This window comes from Adiantum capillus-veneris, chromosome 21 (genome assembly GCF_014529385.1).
Source record: "Adiantum capillus-veneris isolate H3 chromosome 21, ASM1452938v2, whole genome shotgun sequence".
Lineage (NCBI taxonomy): Eukaryota > Viridiplantae > Streptophyta > Polypodiopsida > Polypodiales > Pteridaceae > Adiantum > Adiantum capillus-veneris.
Window position 1 is genome coordinate 26,152,383 of NC_140951.1, and position 10,774 is coordinate 26,163,156.

A 10,774-nucleotide genomic window follows, 5' to 3' on the forward strand; every position below is an offset into this window, starting at 1 on the left:
GCGTACACATGCAGAGTACATCATTGTCGCAACAGATTATGTTACCAAATGGGTAGAATCCAAAGCAACGGTGAAGAATGATGCATACACCACCGCGAAGTTTTTGTATGAAAATGTCTTCACAAGATACGGGTTGCCGATAGAGATAGTCAGCGATAGGGGTACACACTTCTGAAATGAAGTCATTGAGAACTTGCTTAGCGAGTTCATGGTGATACATAAGAAGTTAGCTCCCTATCATCCCCAAGCGAATGGTCAAGCAGAAAGCACGAACAAAATTCTGTGTACAGTGCTCAAGAAGATTGTCAGTGACACGAAGACAGATTGGGAAATGAAACTGCCATCTGTTCTGTGGGCTTACAGGGTTGCTTATAAAACGGCAATTGGTACGACTCCCTTCAACATGGTTTTTGGGTTGGATGCCATACTGCCAATGGAGTTCCTAATGCCAACCCTACGTGTCGCAAAAGAACTAGAATGGACAGGACATGAGTTGTCAGAACGAATAGAAGAGCTAGAAAAGCTTGATGAGACTAGACTGAAAGCAGTCGCAGGAATGTACGCTTTGAAGCGAAGACACAAGCAATTTCACGATGATCATATCATCACAAGGCGGTTCAAGCTAGGTGATCTGGTGTTAGTATACACTCTGAAGGATTTTGCCGAGAAGTTCACCAAGCGCGGACGAGGTCCTTACGTGATTAGTCAATTGTCTTCAGGAGGTGCAGTCAGGCTTTCAACTCTAGATGGAGAGCAGATGCCGAATTGGATCAGTGGCTGTCGTATAAAGAAGTATCATATGCCGCTGACCAACGAGCAACTAGCTAAGTTGCACAAAGCAAAGTGGAGACAGGAGAAGAAGCGTCTTACAATTGAGTTAGCTCAAGAGGAGGCAAAAATTCGGGCTCAAAAACGCAAACAAGCAATTCCACTCAAGGAAGGTGTAGGAAAGCGTTACAAGATAGAGTTCATAGATGATTCGCTAGTAGATGCACCTCTGCCTTTCATTGAGGTCACAGTAAATAATCAATTGCAAACACATGAATTCATAGATATAGGAGCATATGGTAATACCATTTCACATGAACTGTATGGGTGTTTGAATGACATGTCTGTATGTCCTACGGTGTTACAATTTGAGGATTATTCAGGACATAGGTCCACTGCATTAGGTGCTTGCGATTTGATGATAAATGTTGGTGACCTAACCTGTGGGGACGAGTTCTTTGTCACCCAACCTAAGTTGCAGGACATGCCTATCATTTTGGGAAGGACATGGCAAGCGAAATACGACTATTACTTCAATTGGGGAGAAAGGTCAGTACACTTCAAGGTAGATGGACAACACAAGTGGGTGGATCTTGTGACTCCAACTCAATTCTATGGTCCACAAGTGCTGCCATTACCAGAAGCACAGGCAAAATAGGCATCGGATTCAGCACAAGACTCCACAAAGGAAAAAAAAACTACACCAGCAACAGGGACTAACAAGCAAAGCACAACTCACACTGATAAACAAGAAAAAGAACTACCAGAAAGAGTCGCGGCAAAAGAGAGTGGATATGGGTAAAGAAATCCAGCAAAAAAAATGTCAAATCCACGACTCACACGACTCCCAATCAAGCAAATACTGAGAAAGAAAAGCAGACAATCAAGAAGCCAAGCACAACCACGGGAAAAGAGCAATGGATTTGGAAAAGAAAAGATGACAAATCAAAATCCACGACTCACACGGCTATGCAGAAACAAGCAAAGACAAATTCCAAGAATACCAAACCCAAAGAGCAAGCAAAGTCTAGAAACACACAAACTCATAGTGGTACACAGGTTTGGATCAGAAAGGATGAAGTGCAAAGCTTGACGAAGCAGGAAACAACAAAAAAGCTGACATGAAGAACACACGAAGAATACCCAAAGGGGAAACACCAGATGAAGTGGGTTCCCAAGAGTCTAATTCATCCGGCTTATAATGGTATGAGTTGGGTTCCCAAAACGCTAATGTCGCAAAAGCCATCAAAGACAACACACAACAGTTCTCAAGGAGTAAAGCGAGACATGCAGATACTAAGGAAACCCAAGATGCATAGCAAGATATGGGTGAAGAAAGTGAGTTCTATTCTCATACGAAACACAGCAAGGGTAGACGTGGCGATTCCAAGCAAAAAGCCGATTTGGTATCAAGCTATGGAATTGCAGCGTAAGCTATTCGGATGGAGCTCAATGTTACTGCCAACAAAGTCATGGTTACAAATGGTTCGTCACCAACAAGGATATGTGAAGTTGCCATCACAACCCTGGCAAGAGAGAGTTCGGAAGAAGCAAGGATATCAACGTATCCCTATGACACCATGATCTTCAAGGTCATTCTGGTGACAAAGCACCAAAGAAATCGCCTACATTGTACATAATCAATTAGAATAGGATGGGATAGAGCTTCGCCATCGACAGCCCATGGAAACATCGTCCATGACCTATTCTTGCACAGCATATGGTTTAACATGCATGATCTGTGTACGCATACATAGGGTCACTCAAGACCTTGCATAGACATGAGCTTCATACTCGACACACTCCTACAACAACCACGTTGTCGCACGTAGTGCTTCGATTAAGTGGGGGGGAGTCACGAGTGCTGGACAGGTCAATCGTGAGGAGGATTGTTTTTCAATTTTTAAAATCTAATGTCTCGAGCACACATTGGGCTTCGTGTGATGTCGCGTGGCGTGTGTGTATGGTTGTTTTCTTGAAATTTTTTGCCTTTTTGAGCCAAAACGAGCCCAAAATGCACTTTCCAGGCACTAATTTGGAGAATTCAGAGCTCAAATGGAGTCCAAAAGGTGTTATCATGAAAAAAGTTGAGCAACTGTGCTATAGTGTGTTGATGAGCTTTATTCGTGTTTTTTCTGGTCAATTTTGGCATTTTTCTTTAATTTTCCTTATTTTTCTTCAATTTCTTTTGAAAAATCCATAAAATTTGTTGGAAGCTCCAAATCAGAAACGGACTTCAAACGCCGAAGGTACAAGTGAAGAGGTTTCTAAGGAGTGGTCAAATGACAGAATCGGAAAAGAACGCCCGAATGGCCACTTAATGGCAAGAGCTTGAAGATGTCAAAGACTAGAGAAGAGCGTCGTCAAGCAAAGCATGTGATGTATACAGTCAATTTTGCTTGTCACGGAATATGCTACACAATGGTATGCTCAGAATCAAGTGTCAAGGTAAGTCACAGAAACCTGTGGGTATATAGGCCATTTGGGGACCTCATTTGGTCATTGCACTAGTGAGAGAGCTAGAGAGAGAGCTTTTCTGTGCGCGCAGTCACCGGCCTAGTAGAGCTCGAGCACATCACCCTTTGCAGCGAGAGTGCACAGGAGTACTCACCCTACATTACAGAGCGCACTCACTCACCCACGCAGCTCAGATCCACACACAGACGGCTAGCACGACACTATGGCGTCGGGATCCCACCGCCCCGATACACGCGGTGCAAGTCATGTTCCGCAGCAGGGAACAATGGAAGCGGGATCCAGTCAAGTTCCGGCAACACAAGTCGAAGGTATAGTGCCACAGTTTGAAGTGATCGCACAACAGGCTGTGATCAAATGTTTCATCAGTTGCGAGAGCTTGGAAGCTGCGAAGACATTCGTGCTGAAGACAAAGTATCAGACTCCAACAGGTGACAACCTGATAATCATGTCAGTGCCGCAGTCTTTTCGAAATTTACAGAGAATGTCCGAAGTGCGGAAAGTGATGCAAATGATTGGATTAGAGAATTGGAATTTGCAAGATGTGGTGGCGGTCGACGCACGAAGGTGCTACGAGCTTATGACATCCCTCAAGGAAGACGGCACCGCATCAGTCACCTCAAACAAAGGGAAGCTTCTCCAAATCCAAATCACATCCGACGTGATTAGAGAAGCCCTAGAAATCAAGACTGGAAGATTCAACATAGCTAAGCTGCGGACAACTCAAAGCATGAAGAGTTCCACATTTCTGCAGACTGATGGGCAGAAAACTTTCTATGATATACTTAACGATCAGATAATCTTGCCCATGCAGATTTTACATCAGATATTCAGCATCATCAAACCACAGAAATATACACATCCAGAAGTGGGACTCACCTATTGGCTAACTACAGCAATGAGCCATCCACAACCACTGAGATCCAATCTGCCAGAGAAGATCTTAATGGATATCAAGAGAGCAGCAAAGACGCAAACAGTGCAGAAGAAGGGTTATTTGGGAGCTGGGCAAATGCTTACACGAGTAGTCTACCAAGCTGTTGGCATGAAGGAAGACTTGAAGCTGCAGGCCTCAGATAACGCAACCCTAATTCACATGGCAAGGCGTTTGCGCAAGAATCTCCTGTCAGGCCAAGCAGAGGAAGAAGATTCTGAGGATGAATAAGCCACTGCCACAGCCACAGCTTCAGTCCACAAACCAATAGAAAGGGAAGAAGAAGAAGCTACAATACAACCTGAGCGCCACACAAAGAGGAGACACGATCCGAGACAAGAGAAACAAAGGGTAATAGAGGAGATTAGTCGTCAAACCGAACCTCAACCCAAGAGGCAAAGGCAAGTTGCTCCCCACAGACAAAATCATGAAGAGCAACTACAACATTTGACTCGCATGAGTAGATTGGGACAAAGATTAGCTGAAGAACAAGTGAGAAGAAGACATGATGAAGAGGGAGCTCCACAAGAAGAGACAACTGCTGCTGTAGAAGAGGAAACCGTGCAGTACTCTGAGACGGTATAGCATATGGAAGTGGAACTAGAAGAAGAACTTCGAGCAGCTTATAAAGAGCGCCAAGTACCACAAGCATCCACAGAGGAGCCAGAAAGTCCGCTAGAGGACATTTCTACAAAGGAGGACTGGACATCCATGATAAATCTGGAAGCAGGCAACATTCCACCTCCTTCACCAAGACAAGATTTGGTTCCTTCACAACCATCTTCTCCATTAATAGCTCAACCTGCAGAAGTTAGCGTGCCAAGCCCGGCTCCTGTCGAGCAAAGTCCTCCAAGACCAGAAATCGCAGAAGAGGCGCAAGAAGAAGGAAGGAGAGAAGCAGACTTGCCAATGCTCGCCAGAGATGAACAAATAGAAGATTGGAGAAACCGCATGATCCGAGAAATCAATCAGATGGTAGCATTGTCGCAGAGTCAAAGCCAATTAAAAAGAGAGGAGGAGGAAAGAAGACAAAGTGTCCAAGATGAACTTGCTAAAGCCAGAGCAGACGCAAAGAAGTCAGAGGAAGAAAACCAAGCACTGAAGCGACAGATCCATATCCTCCAGACTAAAGTAAAGGAAGCGATGGAAGGAAAGAAAGTGGCCGAGGACAGAAACGCAGAAACTGAAAACCAAATGGCCATTATAAGAAAGGTGCATCAGGTGGCTATGGAAAAGCAAAGGTGGATGTAGGCTCAGCTTGATGAGCTTCTCATGTAGCCGTTATTGGCTCCTCAACCATCCGCGCAGCCAACTCAAAGTATCGAAGGTCAAGAGATGCTCAGGGAGCTAGAATCACTCAAGAAAGAAGTGGCGGAACTCAAGGAACAGAGAGAACTAATGATAGCCATGACAACTCAAGCATCAAGAACTAATTTTGAAGAGATACCAGAAATGGAACAGACTGAAGCAATGGACACAGAGGAACCTACACAAATCGAAGAGCCGATGGCCGAAGAACCCAGTGGGGAAATGGCTGCGGAAACCGAACACAACAAACTGCTCCGCACTATGCAGCAAGAGGTAGAAGAAGAGCAAGAGCCTACTATCAAGGCATAAAAGAAGTGGGAGTATGAGGTAGTGTCAGTTGCTGTGAAGCAGTATAAAAACGCACAACAGATCATTGGCAGTATGATACAACCGTCCCTACCTTATCCTCTCCTTTGGCTCATCAATGCCATGCAGATAAAAAAATTGTTGTCTTCTTGCACTATGGTAGAGACAAGAGGATATGAACCTCTCACATCATCTGAAATGTCAGGCACTGCTCCTCTCAGGAATCAGCCGAATTGGCGGCTAACATGGTTAGCCCAGCACATGGGGTCTACCATAGAATACAACAGGGCACCCAGGGCTCAAAGGATTAATCCAACTTATTGCCCAATCGCCAGACGAAGGGTGTGGACAGTGTTTCAATAGACAAAGTTCAGACATCCGAATTGGCTAAATTACCCAGAACTGCCACGACCCTCAGGATTCACTACGAATGCATACTTTGTCAGAGCTTGGAGGAGAACATAGGACAAATTCAGGGGCATTCCAGATCTTGCATGTGTCATGCTTACAAAGGCAGCTGATCTTTTTATCAAGATCTTCCAGACCTTCAAAGAAGACCTACCTGACGACACAACATGGGAACTTTTCTTAGAAGGCGACGAGGGATTGGCATATGATTTGACAAAGCAGCCAACTCATCACCAAATGATGGGACTATTTGCCAGATGCCAGTTCCTACCTAGCTCTTACATGATGACATTCGAAGAGCTATTTCACACAGGATTCTTCGAGGTGGACACACACTTGTTCAAGCCAGTCATCCAGAACTTGGCTTTGAGGTATGTAGCATTCAAAGATGCACAGAATGCAAATCCAGTGCATGAGTGGATCAGAGAAGCAGAAAACAAAGAGAGACAAGAAGAAATACGAAGAGCTATAGCAGCCCGATGACATTCCCAAAGCACCTAAAGAAAAAGCATGTCCGAGTAAGGGCAATGGATTAAGTGGGGGGGAGTGTTGTCGTCACATCACGACAAGGCGGAAAAGCATTTTTTATTTTCTGCAGTTAGCTTGTTTAGCAGACAGACTTGTATGTAATTTGGGGTCAGCAAGGACCAAATGTAATGATTTGGGGCATATACCTCCAGCTTGTAACATATGTACACAGTAAGACATGTGAGACCCATAGAGGGGTTGAATTTTGGAAGGAGGGACGAGTTTTTTTGGGGGGACTATGAAGTGAAGAGAGCAGAAGAGGTAAAAGCCTCTTGACAGGCATATCTTTATGTGTCAATATCTCTCTTTGTGCTAAGTATTTTGCTATGAAGTTTTGTGTGTGCAATGTTGATGCTTTGATCTACAATTTGATGTAAGTTGTTGCATGTAAAAAACAGTATAGGCAAACATCACGACACTTTTTGGCCGTGTTGCTATTTTGCTCATATCTTGAGGTAGGAGTGTCCAAATTAGATGATTTTTGGTGCATGAGGTCAGGCTCACAAAGGGCTTTACACTGATGTCATCAATCGTCATTTTTCATGACCTGCAAACATCATTACGTTTTTTGTCCATGGCTTGTAAATTGCAGATCTAGGACATTCTAGCTTCCAAAAGTGCATTCTAGTGATACCATTGGCATTAGGGACCTTGTGGGGTGTTGAGGAGTGATTTTGGAACATTTTCATTTTTTACAGCATTACGCCCTACATCATTACGTGTATTGGTGTCAGGTACCCAGGTGCTACAGGTGATGCCAAAGTGTTAGGATATAGTCTGGACTTGCTTTTAGCATGTTTCCTTGCATTGTTGATGCCCAGAGGACCTAGTTTAGTACCGGGACTCTTGTAGACGGAATAGCGTCGTGCTGACTAGAGAGTCGTAGCAAGTGCTAGTTTAAAGGACTCCATTGCTTGAAAACCCATCGGGGCCTCCGACTGCCTATCCGTGGTCCATACTCCCTGTATCAAAAATTAGTAAAGCTAGTTGTGAGACAGATCCACTATACTGCATAGAGTAGAGGCGCAATGTTGATCCATGAGACGATATTGCGCCCGACAACACACACACACACGCAACTTTCCGTTCTTTTTGGGGACAACCACAATGGGTGACACCCAATCTGTATGCTCAATTTCATACATGAATTTAGCATCCATCAGCTTTTCAATCTCCTCTTTGATTCGTTTAGCAAATGTGTCATTATATGTGTAAGGACGATGCTTACTAGGTTTGGCATCTGATTTCAAAGGAATTGTATGTTGGCATATTGATGGATCAACTCCTTTGAGGTCTTTGTAGGACCATGCAAACACATCTTTATACTTCTTGAGAAGTTTTGTTAGCAGTTCTTCTTCTTCAGGCTCTAAATCAGTTGTTGCTATATAGACAGGCTAAGGCTCTTCACCTGGCGCAGCGAGGTCTATCCGTTTTGCATTTTCCGGCCCATCGTAAGATTCTTGGTTGATTCTTTCCCTTACTGGCGGTGTCATTATGATTTTTCTGTCTTGGATGGTGAATTTTTTATAGTGGGACGGTTCATTCATGTTTCCTTTTTTTGAATCCTCCTTACCATCACTTTCTCCCTCAGTAGTCCATACCTCTCTTAACGACCGTTTTAGCTCTTGGTATTTCTTTTCACGCTCCATTTTGGTCCACTCTGGGTCTTTTGTTTTTTCCTGTTTTGATTGTTGAGATTTTCTTGATTTTGTTTCTGTTTTAGTCTTCTGTGCTTGTTTTATTTCCTCACGTGTCCTTTCCCTTCGAACTCTTGAGAATCTTCCTGATATTTGGTCTTTTACACAATCCTCTGCCTTGACAAGCATTAGATAGTGAGTTTTATCTTTTATCTTGGGCATCAGGTTCTCTCTAATTTTGTTTTCTGCTCTTTTTTTCTATAGTGTTCTTGGCGCCTAGGGTGTTGATTTGCAAAATCATAAAACTTGATATTCGCGGTTGTCTCTCCACGCTCGCCTGAGCTGTCTGAACACTCGTTATCTGCATCGTTACTTAATTCCACATTCTCAGAGGAGTCATAAAACTCTTCTTGTTCTGGTGAGTCTACATTCTCATTTCCTGCTGGTATAAGGCTTACCATGTATAGGGTAGCACATCATAGCCATCCTTATCGCAAAATTTTGTCGTTGGGCTATCTGCAATGGTACAAACATCCAATGTTGCTAGTATGTGTTCCCATTCCAGAGGTTCTAAGGCATCTTCGGGAAAAGGTTTTGAAATGTAATCCTTGTCCTCAAAAGCTCTTTCTAAGATGCATTCCTCTCTTTTTAAGCTCCCACAATGTGAAGCTCCGCACATCCATAGCTCTTTTTTCTGCCCTAACCATGTTGGGGGTTTGGACCCTGCCAATGTAGCTTAATCAAACTCTTCCACTGGTGTCTGGTTCACATCCTTGTAACTATGGTCTTTTAGGCATATTTTGGTTGTAGTCTCCCCACATCTGAGGTATATGTGGTCGTAACCCCAATCCTGGAGCATCTTTAATTATCTCATGAATGGTCTTCCCAAGATGATCTCATAATTGTTCTTTTTGTCAAAATCAACTATTGCAAATGTATGCTCATACTCGAAAAATCCGCAAGAGGTGACAATTACTTTTTCTAAAAGTCCTAGTGGCTTTTCCATGAAACCATCTATCAGTTGCAATTTCATTCTGGTAGCTCTCAAAGCCGGTTTTCCCCATTTTTTTAAGATTTCTTTGGTGGCGATAGCGACTCCCGCTCCACTGAATAGATTTGGAAACTACTCCTTGGAACTCTACTGGTAGTGTGGTATTTCCATCCTCTCCATCGCAATATTCTCCAACCTTGTTTAAAGGTATTGGCCTAGTGAGGCTTGTCCAATTCTCCGATCCCTTCTTGAAGCTTAGAGGTAGGGTCTTTTACTCCAAATTTTTCTAAGCATTTGCCTACAGTGGTCCACATGTTTGTTCGTAACCTCAGGATTTCGGCTGACGTGATTGTGCATGCCAGAGGGGTGGACAATAACTCAATCAACCCTTGTGAATCCATCACTCTATTGAAAGAAAGTCTTTGAGATGGGATTGCTCTCACCTCAGACTTAGCTTCATACTCCCCTAGGTAGGAGGGTAGAGTTTTTAGTAAGTCTGGTTGGCTGTGCCCCGAACTAATTGCACCCTGGTCTCCCCCTTGTGAATGCATATTAAAGTCCATTTGTGATCTTGCCTCAAATTCTTCAATGAGAGGTAAGATTCATTTTCCTCCTTTCTCGTGCTATTTATTTGGTGGCTCACCCTGTTGGCTTCATTGGCTTCCCGGATGTGCTTCCACAAGTCATCTAGGCTGTTACAATCCTTATCCATTTCTACCAATGTCTTAGGCTGGAAACCATCAATTGTGTCATCTGTCATATTTGGCACTATGATAGATTCTCTCCTAGACTCAGAGGCAGTCGTGAGTCTCTCCTTCGTGTCTACTTGTTTCTCTAGAGTTGGTTTGATAGGGGTTGGAGCTGGTACCTCGTGCCAACTTGCAGGTTTGCCAAGCGGGTTTTCTATCAAGGATTGGGCTGTTTCAATCATATTTCGACACATTTCCAACCTTTGTTTTTCTATTTTTGCATATGGATAAGTCATCCATCTTTGCTCTTGGGTCTGGTTGTTTTTGAGTCTGTCTTTGTATGCTTTTAAAACTGTGTCTAACTGCTCATTTACTTTTTCTACCAGCATTGATCCTCCTGATCTTGCACCTTTGGGGTCTACTATTTCCTGTTACCATATACATGTGGTAGTGATGTGTGTGAACACACTAGGACCGCCGGGGCATTTTTTCCCTCTTTAGGAGGTTTTTTCCCCCCGAGCATTGTATATACGCCCATCACTCTAGGGCTATCTATCTTTCCATAGCACACTAAGTAATACACTCTCTATTGTGTGCCTTGAGCTTCCTTCATCTTCTCCAAGCTGTGTGTATTTCTCTGCAACCCTAATTCCAACAATTGGTATCAGAGCAGGTCACGTCCTCCCGGGGTTAGTCGCTAGCTGCTCCAGCACACGCCGGCTCACTTTCT

At 43.7% G+C, this 10,774-nt stretch overlaps 2 pseudogenes; both read left to right on the forward strand.

Annotated features, from left to right (window-relative positions):
* Positions 1-4,633: 4,633 nt before the first annotated feature.
* Positions 4,634-5,307, forward strand: LOC147430675 (uncharacterized; annotated as a pseudogene).
* A 13-nt stretch (positions 5,308-5,320) lies between these two features.
* On the forward strand, positions 5,321-6,154 carry LOC147430676 (uncharacterized; annotated as a pseudogene).
* Positions 6,155-10,774: the final 4,620 nt, after the last annotated feature.